Below are 18,973 nucleotides of genomic sequence, written 5' to 3'. Positions count from 1 at the left end.
TTATTAATTCCATTCTATTTCCTTTCTTGTATGCTCAGTGATACAAAATGATGGAGAATATACACAGACATAATGCTGAGACAGTAAGTGGGTACTACTGTGTGCATATACTTGAAATGCAATTATTTGGTAGTGTCAAAATGTTCAGCAGGCCTAGAGTAAAAAGTGTCTCATATAACACATTGAGCAAAGTTATTTCACAAATGTTATTAATGCTGAATCTAGCATTGATTGCCCTCAAGAAATAAAAGCATTTAATTTCTTTTATTTTCATCAACTCACTCTATCCATGTCCGTTAAAAATAGTCTTGATTGTTTTACATGCAGAGAAACAGTTTCCTAAATTTGTGAAGCATAAATTCTTCAAGGAGCCAGCATTTTGATGCTGTAATGTTCCTCACGGCTTTCTTTTGACATCTGTACTTCTCTGGAGCACCTTCACTAGGTTTCTGCGAATCAAAACCATACTTCCAGTCATCCAAACCCAGCGTGACAGTCACAGCATAGGCTTGCCTGAGAAAAAGAAAACTCTTAAGCTACTTGTTGTAAATCCAAAGTAAACACATAGATTTTTTAATAGTTTAATAACAAGAGAAAAAATGGATCTATGAAATAAAAACTTCATGATGATATATCCCATCTCTTAGCTTCAAACAGACAAAACCAGCAAATGATTCTCTATAACTCCCCTCCCCCCTTTTCTTTTTATCAATTCCTCTCACTAAAATTTAGGGGCTAAGTCCCTGCTCTGAAGATTTGGGGATGTCTTGGGTATATTCCCGAGAGTGGTATTGCTGGATCCTGAGGTAGGTTGATTTCCAATTTTCTGAGTAACCGCTACACTGATTTCCAAAGTGGTTGTACAAGTTTGCATTCCTACCAACAATGGATGAGTGTTTCCTTACTTCACATCTTCTCCAGCATAGGTTATCATTGGTGTTTGTGATTTTAGCCAAGAGATGCCCAATCATACTACAAAAGCATTTGTTCAACTATGTTCATAGCAGCATTATTTGTAATAGCCAGAACCTGAAAACAACCTAGATGCCCCTCAATGGAAGAATGGATAAAGAAAGTGTGGTACATCTACACAGTACTACTCAGCCTTAAAAAACAATGACATCTTGAATTTTGCATGCAATTGAGGTAGAAACACTATCCTTAGTGAGATAACCCAGACCCCAAAGTTTGAATATGGTATGTACTCACTCATTAGTGGACTCTAGCCATAAACAAAGGAGATTGAGCCTATAGTTCGCGATCCTAGAGAACCTAAGTAGTAAGGTGAAACCAAACAAAAACATATACAGATCCTCCTGGAAATTGGAAGCAGAAAAGATCGCTAGGCAAAAGTTGGGAGTATGCGGGTGGGGTAGGAGAATGGGAGAGTGGGAGAGAGAAGGGAGAAGGGGAGGGTTGGGGAGAGCTTGGGGGAGTGGGATGGTTGAGATGGAGGAAGGTCATATATGGGATCAGGGAAGAAGATATCTTAAGGGAGACATTGTGGGGTTGGCAAGAGGCTTGACTCTAGAGTGGGGTTCCAGGTGTCCATGGGGATGTCCCCAACTAGGACCCTGGGCAGTGGAGGATAGGGTGCCTGAACTGGCCTTGTCCTGTAGTCAGACTGAGGACTATCTTGAATATCACCATAGAACCTTCGTAGGGCGACAGATGGAGATAGAGACAGAGTCCCACCTGGGAGTAGTGGACTGAGCTCCCAAGGTGCAGTTGAAGAGCAGAAGTAGGGAGAATATGACCAAGGAAGTCAGGACCACGAGGGGTTGAATCGCCCACTGAGACAGTGTGCCTGAGCTAATGAGAGCTCACCAAATCCAGCTGGACTGGGACTGAACAAGCATGAGATCAAACTGGACCCTCTGAATGTGGCTGACAATTCAGACTGAGAAGCCAACAATAATGGCACTGGGATTTGTCTCTACTGCATGTACTGGCTTTTTTGGGATTCTAGTTTATTTGGATGCATACCTTCCTAAGCCTGGATGGACTATCCACAGGGCAGGGTACTGTGTCCTTTCTTAGGACTGCAGGGGGAAGGGAAAGGGGAAGTATGGGAGTGGGAGGGAAGTGGGAGGAGGGGAGGAAGTGGAAATTTTGATTCCTAATAATAATAAAGTAATAAAAAACTGAATAAAAGAAAACAATCTTAAAATTCACATGGAACCACAAAGACCAAAGGCGTTGTGCAATAAAAGAACTGTTATTGGTGGGGGGAAAAAAGATTCAGGGATGCAAAAAATAAAATAAATAAATGCAATAAATAAAATAAAATAAAGATAAAAAACAAAATGTTTACTCTGGCAAGATATCAAATTATATCGTAAATAATTAATCCTCCTACATTTTGAAGTAGAAAACAAATCTTAAGAGACCCATAACTACAGGTCTGTGAGAAAAAACTTAGCCTTCGGGTAGGCGTGCAGCTGCTTGCTGCAACTGCAAAATGCCATACTGCCCAAAAATGCATTTTATCTGGGAGGACCAATTATAAGTAATTGTAGTCAGGGAAATGATTACCTGTCTTCTTTTTCTTACCATCGCTCTCTGAGCGTCTATAAGATCAGTTCTTCCAGTTATTTAAGGATCTTGTATTAGTTTAGAATGTTCATCTTTGGATGAGGCTGGATTGTCTTCACAGACTCTTAAACATTTTATTCTGTTACAACTATTTTTTAGCATGTGGGATTATTTTTAGATTATTATCTTACCTGTGATGTACCTCTGTTAGTGTGTGTGTGGTGAAAATTCCAGGTCTAACATATTGTTCTCTTTTACTTTTATGAGAACTAAAAATTGTAAGTAATATACTTTTTTTTCTAAGTTAACCAGAACTATCATTATGTAAAAGGTATACATCTATTTTCTTCAAAAAATATTTATTGAGTTATTAAAGTTTTAAATTTTAGTTTTATTGTATTATATTATCAGTAATCATGATTGAAATATTTACTTCAAAATAAATTAGTGTGTTCTTACTAAGTAGGTTTAAACTATTTGCATTTGTTCCATTATGTTTGTACAATACATTTATATATTTGCTATGCTATGGCTTAATGTTCATGATACAACTGAAAGAAATGAATTTTTTCTTGGCATTTCTTTATATTTTATAAAAGGCTTTTATAATGTTTACATGGAAAGTTATCATCAGAAATAAATAACAGAGGCTCTTCTGTCATCACCGCATTGGAGCCTTATATTCATGTCAAACCCACGGCTTCCAAAAAAAAAAAAAAAGAAAGAAACAAGAATAGTTTATAAATCTATCCTTTAAAAAATCTTCATGGTGTTTCTGGAAGTCAAAATGTATTTCCTCTTGAACATCTGAACATGCAGAAATGACAGTTTCTATTAGTCAAAACAAATGAACTGCATCCTTAGGTGTGTATTGAGAAGTGTTTCTCTCAATGTGAGGTGAACACAATAAAGTTTTATATTTATGAGGTCTATAAAATTCCCTATAAACTAATGATAGGCAACTCAAAATTTGTGACTTAAAATGCATCTTATATATTATTTAGTAACTATTCAGTATTGTGCTATAGAAATCCACTACAGACTTGTTAATGTAAAAAATACTTAAATTAATGATGGCTTTGTATAACAAAGAAGTAGAAGAGATCAAGGAAGATTTGTGGTTAAAGGATTGCAGCTAGAACTCTATTTCGCCTCCTTCAGTTTCATTGCTTGTTCATGGCTATTAATGTCATATAAAAGTGTGTGTGTCTGTGTTTCTTATTTGTTTGCTTTGCATGTATTTCTATGGTTTCAAACTTTTAACTATTTTTTTTTCATTAAAGGTCTGTTTGTGCTTTTGCCTATCCAAATGCATGTTGCATGATTTATAAAAATTAGTGTATTCCTTAATGGATAAAACTTTCTATTTTTATACAGTTATACATTTATGAGGAGTGACAAACAACCAGAATAGTCGGACTTTCCTTGGCTGAAGACACATCAACTTATTGGTTCATTATCTATACCTGTCTGCATCTACAAAACCCTGGGTAATTTTGCAGCAACTATTGTGTATTTTGATTGTTTCTCCTTCAATCCCTATTAGTAGAATTTTGAACTCACTCTGTGCATTTTTAAATTTGATTTTTATAGTAATCTTTAATTTTCTTTGGCCCTCCCACTGGGCTGTGAGGTTCTAAGAACATATTTATTCATTACCTTATGCCCAGTGCTTTGAATATGTATGTTATATGAAAGGTAATTAAAATATTTGAAGCTTTATGAATGGAGGAGATGGCTCAAGGCTCTAGATAAGGTTGTGACCATTGATATCAGGAGCTTCTGTACTAAGGAAAGCTACATGTTACTCAGTTTCCTTATCCTTCTCTCCAGATCTTTCTATGCCTGTAAAAATACTTTTTGAACCTTCAAAGATATCCTCAATTGAATCAAATCTAGATAATCCTTTTCACCTAGAAGCCTGATTCTATCTTTCCAGCATCACTATCCATTCCAGAATCTCCTATGTTAGCAAGAGACACCTCTGTGGTAGAAGAGAAAGCATGGTATCTAAAGATGTAAAAAGGAAAAAAAAAAAAGTTCATGAGAGCAAAATGGACCAGAATGGCTTCTGCCAAGGATGCCAGACCTGGTCCGAGTATTCATATGGCTGTCTAGTTCAGATTTGTTGTTTGTTTCTTTCCAGTGGAAAAGAATGGCTAAAGATGATCGTTAAATACAGTGGACAGTGAATGCAATAACCCATCCAGAATGTTATGTACTTTCTTAACTAAAGCAATTAGCATACCTGGAAGGAACTTCTCAGTGCTATCATTAGGCTTCCCAGAACGGCTTTGTGACAGACGGGAAGTCTAGGACAATACAATTGTCTTGGAATTCAGAGGAAGCTACGTCATATTTTAAGCACTCAAGGTTCTTCAGTTTTAAAATTTAGTTACTTTAGGGCAACTACAAAATTATTTCCTAGCATACTATTATCCAAATAATGAGTATGTGGAGTTGAAATGCTTGTTTTTACTGGTTTATAAAAATATACCCAAAGCAGGGCGGTGGTGGTATTATTATTTGTGTATGATATGTTTGTATATATTAAAGTCCCTATAAATTCCACCAAGGAATGTCTACAAGTGATTACCATTTTCTTCAGTAAAGTAACTGGATAAACACACTAAAATCTTTAGCCATCTTATATGTGAATGACGAAAGAACTGAGAAACAAATCAGGGACACAAAATCTTTCACAATAGTCTCATAAATAGAAAACACCTTGGTGTAACTAAAACAATTTATTAAAGGACAGACATGATTAAAATCTGAAGGAGTTTAGTGGAGAAAGTTGTCAGACGATGGAAAGATTTCCCATGCTCATGCATCAGTACAATAAGAACAGCATAAATGACAATCATACCAAAAGCGAATTTCAGATTCAATGCAATTCCCATCAAAATCCTGACACGATTCTTCATAAATCCTAAGAGGACAATTATAAATACAACATCGAAGCACACACACACACACACACACACACACACACACACACTCAGGATAGCTAAAACACACATGAATAATTAAAGAACTTCTGGCGGTTTATCATCCCTGATCTCAAATTGTACTAAAGATCTTCTATAGTAATAAAAACAGCCTCAGCCTGGTACAGACACAAAAACGGACATGTGGATCAGAGGAATTAAATTGAACATCTAGAATAATAATCAGGAACTTAAGAAATTGAAGAGCTTATGTAGGGCAAAAAAAATCACTATTCAGACAAAGGGGAAGCCTACAAAACAGAATATTATACCAATAATCCAATAAACTAATAATATCCATAATGTATGAGGAATTAAGAAAACTGGACATCAGAAAAACAAATAACCCAATTAAAATGGGGTATAGTTCTGAAGAGAACATTTAAGTGGGGAAATTGAAGTGGCTGAGAAGCATTTAAAGAAACATACATCCTTAGTCATCAGGGAAATGCAAATCAAAAACTACTTTAAGTTTCATCTTACACTGATGTGGGAGTCCCCTCTGTATACCATTGGTTAATAAAGAATTTGTCTTGGTCCTCTACCAAGGCAGAATAGAGCAAGGCAAGAATTCCAAGCAGAAATGGAGGAGAAAGTGAACAGCGTCATTCGGCTGCAATGGAGCTGCTGAAGAAGAAAGATGCGCCCACCACTGGATCCACTGGATCCTCATAGATAAACCATGAGTCTTGTGGTAAAATATAAAACAATAGAAATGGGTTAATTTGAGATGTAAGAGCTAGCTAGAAATATTCTTAAGCTGTTGGCTAAATTGTATTGCAATTATTATAGTTTCTGTGTGATTATTTTGGGTCTGGGCCGTCTGTAAAATGAATGAGCATCCTCCTACTACATTACACTAATCAAAATGGCTAAGATGGATAAAAAAGAAATGACAGCTTCTGCTGGCAAAGATGTGGACTAAGGGGAAACTCTTCTGTTTCTGGTGGAACTGAGAACTTGTACATCCACTATGAAAGTCAGGGTAGTGATTCCCCAGAAAGAATGGAATCAATCTACCTCAAGATACAACTCTACCAGTCTTGGACATATCTCTGAAGTTGTATGCTCTTCTTTTGATTTTGTTGTTTTATCATATTCTTATTTTTTATTTTTAATTTATCTTATTTATTTTTATTATTTTTTATTATTGCTCAGATATCAGTTTGCTTTCTAAGGATTAACAGAAAGTGTATTAATCCAGATGGGAGGAAAGGTGGGGAGGAGGTGGAAGAAGAAACCATAATCAAAATATATTGCTTGAAAGAAAATCATTTTTAATGAAATAAATAAGACAAATTTTATTTGTGAGTATGCTCTTTAAACCATTCACCTCACTACCTTCTTCCAACTCCTTCCATGCCCACTTCTTCTCAAATTTATGGTTTTCTGTTCTTCATTAAGTTTACATACATTATCTTCATATATATATGTGTAATATATACACACACACATATATATATATATTTGTTAATGAAAACTTTAATTTAAGTTGCTCATTATGTGTATTTAGAGCTACCACCTTGGGGCTGATTAAACTGTCAGGGGGCTCGACCTCCCTTAAGAAGAAAAACTACAGGTAATTAGTAGCCGCTGAGAGTGGAATATTATTTGCCATTACTTACACAACCTATATATATCAAATTAAAAGGAAATTATTTCATCATATTTCCAAAAATATATCAACAAATTTCCAAGCATGTTGTTCTTGTAATATAAACACTACCATATAATTAAGTAAATTCTCATCCACAACCATTCAATATTCAAATAAGTTCTAATTGAAATGGATTAATTTATTTTAGTCACGCAATAAGCTTATATGGAAAACTGTTATATACATATTTATCTTAATGCAAGTAACAAAAGTTCCACTTGATGAATTACATTGCAAAACAATGCATTTTAAACATTTGTCAAAAACTAGAACATATACAAATAAAACAATAACAGCCACAGTGTAATGTCAGGTAGTAGTTATATTAATCAAAATTTTTAAAAATTATTTGTAATTAATATTTTTAGAGCTTAAAATATTTTGATAAATCTTTTAATAGAATAAATACTGTTATATGAATTATTTCACAAATTAAGGTATATTTGTATGAAAAGTACTTGTGAACACAAATTATACTTATTGTTTCACCCAATATTAGTGTTTGAACTACCAGATTAAAAAATAATATATAGAATTATCACCAAATTGTATCAAATTTAGTGATTTGCAACTTTAAATTTAATATTTATTATAGGAGAATCTAGAAAAAATAACTTACAAATAGCATGATATTTTATTAAGAACTCTAAAATAAAATTATTTCATGAAATTTCCCTATTTTCAGAATTTGGTCCCAAAGTAGGACAGGATAAATGGCCATAATGCTATTACAAACAATTTAGAAATTTGTGGCTACCTCATTTGGGAGAGTAAATCTCATGAAAAAGTGTTCTTTTCAAATGAAATACTGAAATAATGCTAATTAAAAATTCATTAGTGAATTAGAACTCTATAAACACCATCTATCATCTTGTAAGAGACAGTGAATATACAATTTCATAAAGCAATGTTTCGCTAATTCCTGAGTTGAATATCACAAACTAAATAGAAACGCCGCATTCATGTTAATGAAGATGTTGTTCTTTCTTCCCTTTTCCACACCAATGATGCGATTATTTGTAAATAATTACTGTGTCTTTGAACTGGATATGAAGTCAAAGAGTGAAACACTATTCTTTTATGCTTTATCTATTGTATTTTTTTTTATATTTCTGTAGATGAATAAAGAATTTACACCAAGAGGTAATAGGTACAGGTAAACCAAAGGTCAAACAATTGTTTTGCTATGCTGACATCATGACTGCTAAGAGAAATTACTGTCCACATTTGGAGGGTGTCTTCCCATATCACTGAAGGCAAATAGAAAATTTCTTCAGCTGTATGTTCTTATTCAAGTGATGTTAGTTTGTGTCAAGTGGACATTAGAAGCATTCATTACACATAAAATGCATAGATAGTTCCTATGTTTGTAAGCACATGTTCACATTATAAAATTAATACCCTGATAAATAAGAAGAAAAATGCAAATACCTATAGTTCACTAAGAATACATTGTTATATTTAAATTTAAGACTCTTAAAGTGGGGACGGGGGCTCAGTAAGAAAGGGTATTTGCTGAAATCACATGAGCACCAGAGTTAAAATCCTCGGCATCCATATAAAAAATCCAGTTATGGAAGCCCACATATCTATATATCTTTTGGATTGTGATGGTTGGAGAAATTGGGAACATTGTGTCTTCCTGGCTGCCAGCCTAGCTGCAGGCTCAGTGAGAAAACCTCTCAGGGAAATCAAATGGAGATTGATAGAGCAAGACAGACAATCTTCTCTTTTAGCATCCACATGTGTACTGTACCACATCCATACAACACTCATATCCCCCTTCTCTCATTCATGCACGTGTGTGCATGTACATACAGGCATACAAATTCATGTGTTATCGCCTTTCCATATAGTTGGAGAAACATTTTTAAGGGAGTTGGGACCATGTTGTATTTAATATTTAGTATATCTTATGCACAGATTTCCATCGTCTCTGACCCCAACGGAATACTTGGACCATATATGTAATCTGGGTTCTGTGAGCAATATGCATGCAAGTTAGTTCGCACTGACAACACTGTTTTGCTGCTGTCCTAGATGAGTGGGAAAGTTGCCTGAATTTAACATTGTTTAGTTTTTACCACTCACTCTTCTGACCTCCTGTCTACTGTGCTGTCATCTCTCAGTCACTTTCTTCCATGTGGATTCTGTACATCCTTCTGAACTCTATGGCTCTCTTTGAATAGCTCCATTCACCCTTGGATGCTTTTAGTGTGTTAAGAAAATTATTCCTAGGACATTACTATGATCTCTTCCCATGACTGTTTGTGTGTGTGTTTCTGTGTATCTGTGTGTAAATTTTGTGTCTGTATGTTTGTTTATAAGTTCTAACAAAACATTTAATATTCATTTTAACATTGTTAGTATTTTTCTCATTGTACTACTTTCTTGTTTGTATGTAGGATTTCTGTGATGTATCCATGTCTACTTATGGCTAAATTACCACCTGATATTTGGGTAACATTGATTATATTCTAAATTATTCACACGCTCCTCCCATCTCAATGCCACAATGGAACACGTTCCGTTGGAAAATTTCCCCCAATTATTGGTCATCTCCTCTTACCATGACTCACGAGCATCTAGGAATATTTTCTGAAGCATGAACTGACTCCTATCACCTACTGCTTCCATCAAATGTAAGGAGTCAGTAACTGATTTTTTTTCAGTCTATAAGCCCTGTTGTGCAAACGATCTCCCTCTTTTTATACTAATTTACAATTTAGAATACAGCGTAATAGGGTTCATTATGAAGTTTCAATGTGTGTATCAGTATACTTTGCTGTTATTTGTTGTCTTCCCCAGTTCCCTCTGCCCCTACTGGCTGTTACAACATAACCTCTAGTAATGTCCTTTCTTTTTTCATGCCACATATATTTCACAGCTACCTCAACCACTCTCTATCTTCTCTTTAGCTCACTCTTCTCTTTTCAAGGTCCTGTTTCTATTTTCATTTCTTTTATTTTTTCTTTCCTTCTTTTTTGAAAGCTAATGTCTTTTTTTAATTATTTCTTTTATTCTGTAATGTGTATTATTGCTTAGCCTATATGTATCCTGAATGAGGGTTTCAGATACTTTGGAGCTGAAATTACAGACAGTTGTGAACTGTCATGTGGGGTCTGAGAATTGCACCCGGGTCCTTTGGAAGAACAGCCAGGGCTCTTAAATGCTGAGCCATCTCTTCAAGCCTTCTATTTTCATTTCTTTCCTCTCTATCTCAGTGCATGATTTGTACATGATTCTAGTCTGATGCCTTAAGAAGTTTAACAAAAATGAACACTTTTCTGTGATTCTCTTGCCTTCTTGCTGGAAACAAAATTTGTATGTTGTTCATATCTTTTACAAAATACAAAAAAAAATTAGAAAATGTACACAGAAAGTATATCAGCTCATTATGAGCACAATTGGTAAAACTGTTGGTAAGAGGAATTCGGTGTTTTGAGAGAAATTAATGATGTTTTAATTTCTACAGTCAGAGAAAGCCTCACTGAGACTCTGAGAATTAAACTACACCCTAAGGGAGATCACTCCATAATCCATGCACAGATTTGGAGGAAATGTGTTTGAAAGATTGAAATGTAAAATATAAAGTTCTTAAACAGAAGTGTGTGATGTGCAGCAATATCTACAGATATCCATAATGAAGTTTTGCTGTGCGTGTTATTCAATGTTCTATTGCAATGAAAAGGCAACATGTCCACGATTATTATAAAGGAAAGCATTTTATGAAGGCTTGTTTATAGTTCTGAGGTATAGTCCATTGTCATAATTGAGGGAAGTATGTCTTCATTCAAGCAGATGTGGTGCTGGAGAAGTAGCTGAGAGTTCTACATCTGGATCAGTAGGCAATTGGAGGAAAGAGATACTGGGCCTGGCTTGGGATTCTGAAACCTAGAAGCCCATTCCCAGTGACCAATCCCCTTGAACAAGGTCATACCATGAAATCTTGTCTAGTAGTGATGGAGGAAGGACATTGGTTAATTATAATAAAGAAACTGCCTTGGCTCATTTTATTGGTTAGAACATAGGTGGGTGGAGTAAACAGAAGAGAATGCTGGGAGAAAGAAGCTGAATCAGAGAGTCGCCATGGTTCTCCCACTCCAGACAGACGCAGGTTAAGATCCTCCCTGGTAAGCCACCTCGTAGGCTACACAGAATATTATAAATGGGTTAGAACAATATGTAAGAGCTAGCCAATAAGAGACTACAGATAACGGGCCAGGCAGTGTTTAAAAAAATACAGTTTCCTTGTAATTATTTCGGGGCATAACCTAGCCATGTGGGTGGCCTGATGCCAGGGAAACAGCTCCGCCGCTCTAATCTCTACATAGTAGCACCACTCCCTAGTGACCAAACATTAGAATACATGAGCCCACGAGGGTCATTCCTATTCACACTTCTACAATGGGTGTAGTTTGATTCTCAACTTATGCTGATAGCCACAGTTCCTATGTGAGTCCATGCTTGCAAGTCAGCCCCAGAAGAGAGCATTTTATATTTCTTTCTTTCCTCCACTTCTCAGGCTCTTTCCATCTCAGCAATGTTCTGAGTCTGGGAGAGTGTAGTGCAGTTGTCCTATTTAGTGCTGAAAAATCAATTCATTTATTCTCATAACATATGTAGGAGTATCTGTTAATTATTCCCCCAAATAAAATGTTTTCTGACTAAGGCTGAGAGTAGAACTCATCTATGAGCCTAAATATAAACATTTAAAAGGTAGCTTGACACATATCAGTTTACTAGAACAATAATGGTGGACACCTCCTTGAACCTATTAGATACCTAGCCATGAGACTTGAATAAATTTCACATTGATTTGTTAGCATGAAACAGAAAACTTAATCAGAAAGTGGCTGGTTACTTCTATAACAGCAATAACACTGTTTCACCATGATCACTTCTTGCCTGGAGATTACTATATTAGCTCCCTGATTTCACAGCTTTCTCATATCATTGCTGAGTCTTCTCTCTCAGTAGCCTGCAGAAAACTTTCTGAGACTATAAATATTAGCTAATAGAGAGGAAGCTTCTGATTAAATTTCACCTTGTTGTTTACATATCTTGGATAAAATGTGTATGTTGTCTTCAGCAATAGAGTACATTCATATAGTTCAGGCGGGTATTCAAAAGCAATGGCAATAATCTATATTGTTTTGAAGTCTGCTGAGGCCTCCTGAACCAACAACTCATAGGTAGTTATCCTGCCCCTAACACTGGAATTGTTATGTAAGAGATTAAAATACATATATCTTAGATACAAATTTATTAAGTTTAGATCTACTGCATATATATATATGTAAACTTATGTCTGTGGAATTAATCACTCTGCTTGAGTTATCATTATATTATTATTTATAATGTACACAAACATATTAATGCATTTATATATACCTAATATTCATTCATTAGTGCTTTTCTGTTCTTGGTGAAATATATATTTCTTTTACATATTGTAAACACACATTACATTATATATTCAAAATAATTTAGATGTAATTGATTCGTATTTCCTTTCCTATCTCAATTTCCACACCCTGTTACTTTTTAGGGTTATTTCTTTAGCGTTTCACCAGTGTAGACCTGCCTAAAACAAATTTTACAAGCTTCTTTTACTGTATAATATTTCTATATTCACTTGATATGGAGTTCTAAGTCAACAACACAGTCTTGTCATAAATCTCCCCTTTGAAATGATTACATTTCTTAAGATTTTATCTATATGTCTAGGCTGCCCTTGCCCTTATTATTGTTCATTCAGAAATATCAATATTTCCATTTCTATTTGCTTTAAGTTGTTGTTAACTTTTGGTTTTCTGTATGTGGAATTTGAAAAATGCTTACAATTGTATTGTGTCCCCTCCTGTGGCCTTTTTTTTTTTTAGAATTATTCCAATCCCCCATATTTGGATACTCTGGTATTCCTAATATTTTCATGTTTCTTTCCAACTAACATAACAGAGCTTCTCTAGATGAATTCTTACCCTTTGTTACCATGGTAATTTTATAATAATGTCATGAAGTATTATAAATATGAACTTCATTCAATAATGATATAAATTGAGTAAAATTACTTATATCTGCCTTTTCACCTATATGTATTTTGCAGTTTTGATATTGATGAGTGAACCCAAGATCATGTTGGGATGATTGCTCAGGGTTACTCTCCCTGCTGTACACTATTAGACCAAGGGCAGAACCCAGCACCTGCCTAAAAATATGCCGGTCTCAGCCACATGTTTCTAATCTCAGCCTTGGGTAAGAGTGGATAGGCATCTAGGGGACTTACTGGGCGGGACCTGTAGCCAAAATGGTAAATTCCTTGTTAATGAGAGACCCTGATCAAGAACTGCAATGAGACGTAATGTAAAAATGCACGAGAGAGCATCCTCTGTTCTCCATGAGCATGTTCCATAGATAAACCTGTTCCTCATAAAGACTCAGGTTAATACAAAACGCATCATTTCTTTACTCAGTGAGTCATTTTCTAGTTATTGTTGGAGACGCAGCCAGTTTTTCCAGAAAGAACAACTCTGAAGTTCTGAGTAGTGAGCTCATTTTCATATGCAGAAAGTAAACATCTAATTTGTTTCTATTTACTTCCAGTGTCTTAGCACTTTCATTACTTTTTAATAGTAACTGTTCTCTTGTGCATAGAAGATCGAGTATTAAAGTTGCCATAGTGAAATAAGGATGAAAATAAGAAAAATATACTATTATGTTTTTAACTTCCTTTGTCCAACAATACTCACCAGTGGGTATTAATATATCTCCCTCCCCCTAATTTAATGTTTATATACATAGTATGCATTTTTACCATCTTCGTCCCTTACTAGCCAGTAGAAGTTTTCCAACATTAACTTAATATATACCTTCTCAGATACATCCTTTTTCTTACATTTTAAAACCATATCAAGTACAGCTATTGCTGTCCTATGTTCAAGGGTGAGAGGTTATCCATTGGGACATGGGTAACTTACGTGGGGACATTATCTGAAGAAAAATGATTCCCACTCCCCTCGTAGCCCTAAGCTATCAAGAGCTCTGCAGCCTTGGGGACCCTTTTGTAAGGCTTCCCTTTAACAGAAAGGTGACTGGCTTGATTGTGGTTAGGTAACCAGGACTACTGTGTGGTCGTGAGTGCAATTTCCCTGTCATATTCAGAAGACATTGCTTCACAGATGTCCTCTTTGCCTCGGGCTTCGACAAAGTGTCTCTGTCACTTGTTCGAATGATTATGGGTTTAAATACCCACGGGGCTGACTACTGCAGAGTTTCTTATTCTCTTCATGAATCGCTGATCACTGAAAACTATGTTTCTCTGATGAGAGCTGAGAGCTCCATTAACTGAAAGTATGAGAATGAATATTTAGGAGACAGCTTCCCTGTTTTCCTAATAGAATGTAGTAAATAGGAGATTTAATGACTTGGTACCTGACCCATGACCACAAGGGGGCAGTAAGATATAAAGACCTTTATTAGGGTGGTTCTCTGAAGATAGTTTTCCTTCCAATAAATCTCATACAGTATGAGATCAGCGGTGGGGTTGGATAGACACCACAATGGGCAAAAATATACAGAAGTATATAACTAGATCTTATTCGCAGTGTGAAAGGATTGGGTTAGAGGGCAAAATGTGGTAGAAGTGCCTGGTAATAATTCCGAAGTATTTCTTAGCTCCGGCTATAAGATTTGAAAAGTTCTTGCATGATATACAAAGCCAATAGGCTCTAACTATATAACTTCGTTGAGCTTATTTAAAGAAGTTGCCTTTCTAAAGGCAACTAATTTGACTGTCTACAAGGTGCAGCCTACAATGAAGACTTCAATGACACACACAGCATGTATACAGAGATAATGTCTGACCCCTATTGCTAAATGTGGAAAATCAAAACTCAAAATTCTAGTTATAGTAAGTGTCCCTCAGAACTGAACAAAGGGAAATTTATTAGGAAAGGTAGAACACTCAAGTTTCCTATTTCCTGAAACAGTCTATTCGCTTTGATCCTTGTACCATTATTAAACCCTCTATGGCATCCCATAAATCAAATGATTAACACTATTCCTCTCTACATAGGAATTTATTAGTAAATTTGTCATTTCATTGGTGTCATTTCGCATGAGTTCCTTAGCTGATAACAACCAGCCTTCTTGAGAACACAAGAAGTTGTGAAATCTGTACCTGTATTTCTCTCAGAATTTATTTCCCGGCTCAACAGCTTAATTTTATACAGATTCATTGAAATTTCTTAGTGAAGCCTCAATAAAACTCTAACGGTTTCAACTAAGTTAAGACTTGAAGGATCCTAGGTTCTGACTCTATCACGCTGAGCCCTGTAATTTTTATTAGATGTATATCTTTCTTCATATGCTTCCCACCTTTTAAAGGTCAATGGTAAATAAAAAAAATTAAAAAAAGGTCAGTGGTATTGGACTAAATGAGACATTATGAAGATTCCTTACACTCTTCTTTCAAGGAGATCTGGACTGAAAAACATTTTTCCTCTAAATTTACTAAAAGCTTGGGCTACCTGACCACACATGCCTATACTATGGAAATATTTTTATTAAATTTCTGGTCTGTATCAAGCTGTTGAGTTCTACCTAGTGAAATTACTTTTATCATTTGAGTAGATTTTAATTTCAATGACTATAATTCATAATTAAGATGCAAATTGAATACTATATGCTACCTATGCTATTTTCCTGATTTGATCTTCTAATGAAAGATTATTCTCAAACAATCTTGAAAATAATTAGCTTACAAAGAGAGGTTGGTTAAATGATCTTTCTGCTACTGTTTTAGGCAATAGAACAAGAGTAGTTGAAAATAAAGCGTTGCAGGAGTGACTTAACTTTCATGAAGGAGAACATAATAGGATTTGACAGGAAATGAGGCTACCTACAAAGAGAGTTACATATTTCCAAAGAGTGGGAAACGTTTACAGAATGAAACGCTAATGTGAATAGATGATTCTAAACCATGGTGACAGAATATAGTTGTTTCTGCTTCTACTGTAGAAAAAAAAAAGGAGAGGGGATGCTTATGCTACCACATTAAGGGAGAACTGCAGAATGTGTTGGCACTGCTCCAAGCAATGGAGAGTTTCAGTGCTTGCCCTGACCTAGCATGTTTAGATGACAGAAAGGTGTATGACCAAGTGGGAGGTTGATGATGAGCTAATTTTAAATTACAAAGAGCCATGTTCCTACTTAAGCTTCCAGGAAAGTGATGCAATTGGAAATGATTTAGATTAAGTCATTGAACATTGTGGAGATTTGAGAAATGACAAGAACATGCTGTTTGTCATAAGCAGTAAACTGTGGAATTTTCATAATTACATCTGATTAGAGTCATAGAAATTGTAAAGAGGTTGGTGGTGTAACAGTAGGGAAGGATGTAACTTCTCTGGATTAACCACACCATTATACACATAATTTATTTGATGAAACAGTTTTTGTTGTTTTCTTTTATAGTATCATATTTATTCTGTGAAATCAAATGGCAGGTAGAAATATGAGATCAATCTTAGATATCCATCCTCCTCAAAAGCAACTTAAGAGCTAGAGAGACCATAAACAGCCAAGGAGGCAGCTAACTCCCGGAAAATAATTGTATCCACTGACCTCCACACGCATGCTATTGCATGAGCACACACACACACAGACACACACACACACACATATGCACACACATATGCAAACACAAATAAGGAAAACAAATAACAAAAAGAGCAACACAAATGCATCAAGAAGTTGAGTAAAATAGAATGGAAGGAAACATTGAAGCCTTAGAGAACTTAGTAAAGGGATTTTGAAGCATAGGAGAAAACCTTTCTATCATTGATTTTCCTAAGGAAAAGCTTATAATATTAATTTTATTTGTGGAAATAAATGAAAAAGGAAGGCTACCTATAATCTCCCATAGCAAATTGTAACATTTTACTATTTAGCTCTTTAGAGAAAAATCTTTCTTGATCTTAGAGCAATAATAATTGAAAATAGTTTGAATACTTAAATTTGTGAGAGATTTTCAAAGAATACTAACACTGTATATTACTGAATGCAAGCATTTTCTAATAAAAAGTGTGAATGAGGAAGATAATTTTATTATTACTAAGAAGTTTACGGCTGTACTTTGTAGAAAGAAAGGGCAAATTCATGGGAATATAAACATCCATAGAGAATTTAATTAGGTTCAGCAATTGTTAACAATGGAATTCATTCTGACAGAAAAAGTGAATTGACAGACAAGACAAGGCTCTTTCTCTGTGAGTCTTCTTTGAATCTCTCCTCACATTGGTATAAAAGGCCTCAGAATAATTTATAATACTTTTGCAAAGTATTCAGTAAATGTCAGAATGTAATGAAGTTGACGCTATCTTCAGAAACATTCGTCATACCTTGACTTACTCTCAATATTATCTTGTTCTTTACATGTGTTTGTTACTTTTAAGATTATATGCATTTAAATGTCAGGATGTAATAGGTTCCAGTAGACTAATTAATAACACATCATGACTGCACAACATCATTTTCTATGCTGATAAAGTCTCAACATATCCCTCATCAAAATGAATAAAAATACTAATTAAAAATATAATAATTATTAATGTATTTTCATTTGCAAAATACTTTTTATGGCACCACATATTTAATATGAGATTATTAAGCATCTTGATTCATCAGTTACAACTTTTCCATTTTACAAATGAAAAACACTAGGGTTTATGGAGATTGTGTAATGCATGCCAAGTTAAGTGGCTGTTGCCAGATTGACCTTAAGGAGCTCAGCTGAAGGAGCTTAACTGCTAAGGCTGGGAATTTAAAACAAGATCTGCTGTTTTCCAAGCAAAATGAGAATCACTGAATCTTATTTAGACAAGGGCATATAGACAGGCACATAACATCTAAAGACAACAATCAGATATAAACAAAAGAGGTGGGTTTTATTTGAAAATAGGAAAGGTAAGATTATAATATAAAAAAAACTAATGAGCTCATTAACTTTTTTTTTATCATAATTAGGAAAGTTATCCAGGAATACCCTCTTTCTTGCTAGTTTTGAATCAGTCAGATCAGTGGATCATGCCTTTGTTTTAAGAACAATCAGCTGAGCTCCCAAAAGCAACTGCTTACTTAAACTTATGCCAGACACATGATGCTGAACGAATGGCTAGAGGATGGAACTCAGTTTTGAATCATTCTTCTCATATTATGTTTGCTCTTAAAAAAAGGGATGCAAAAATTGAAAAATATCTCACATAGGACACAGGAATAAATAAGAAAATTGGCTGTAAGAACAAGAAAATAGGCTGCAAGACCTTTAAAATTTTGCTTTCAGACTTTACATGAAAGACAAAAGTCAGGATTTACACAGGGACCATGCTAATCTTCTCTGTATACTAATTTTAGTTTATGTGATGCCAAAGCAAGCACAAGCACACTTACATTTGAAAACTATAGTCATGATTCGGCGTCTTTTTGTCTTTTTTTTGCTGTTTCCTGATACATAATAACAACGTGTTTATATAAAATCTTTATATTTTTTCTTAGGGTTTTTTACTACAAGGCATATGATATGGTATTAAGACCACCTATTCAAAACCAACCATATGATAAAATATTACTAAAAATTATTTTTGGTTTTACCTTTGGCATAGATATCACAAACCTAATTTTGGATCATGGCACTGTAGGATAAAGTCCAGGTGTCATAGGCTTACTGACCTCTTAGTCAATAGACTAAGACTTTTATATTTGTGAGAGTCAGAGCAAAATCTCCAAGGGT

At 34.9% G+C, this 18,973-nt stretch overlaps 1 non-coding gene across 1 annotated transcript; it reads right to left on the bottom strand.

The window, feature by feature from the left end:
• Positions 1-18,510: 18,510 nt before the first annotated feature.
• On the bottom strand, positions 18,511-18,621 carry LOC126514525 (U6 spliceosomal RNA). The gene has a single exon (XR_007595599.1). It is a non-coding gene; the product is annotated as a U6 spliceosomal RNA (small nuclear RNA).
• Positions 18,622-18,973: the final 352 nt, after the last annotated feature.

This window comes from Alexandromys fortis, unplaced genomic scaffold (genome assembly GCF_014885135.2).
Source record: "Alexandromys fortis isolate MF-2015 unplaced genomic scaffold, M_Fortis_MF-2015_v1.1 scaffold_17, whole genome shotgun sequence".
NCBI classification, from domain to species: domain Eukaryota; kingdom Metazoa; phylum Chordata; class Mammalia; order Rodentia; family Cricetidae; genus Alexandromys; species Alexandromys fortis.
This window is presented reverse-complemented; position numbering and strand designations above follow the sequence as displayed.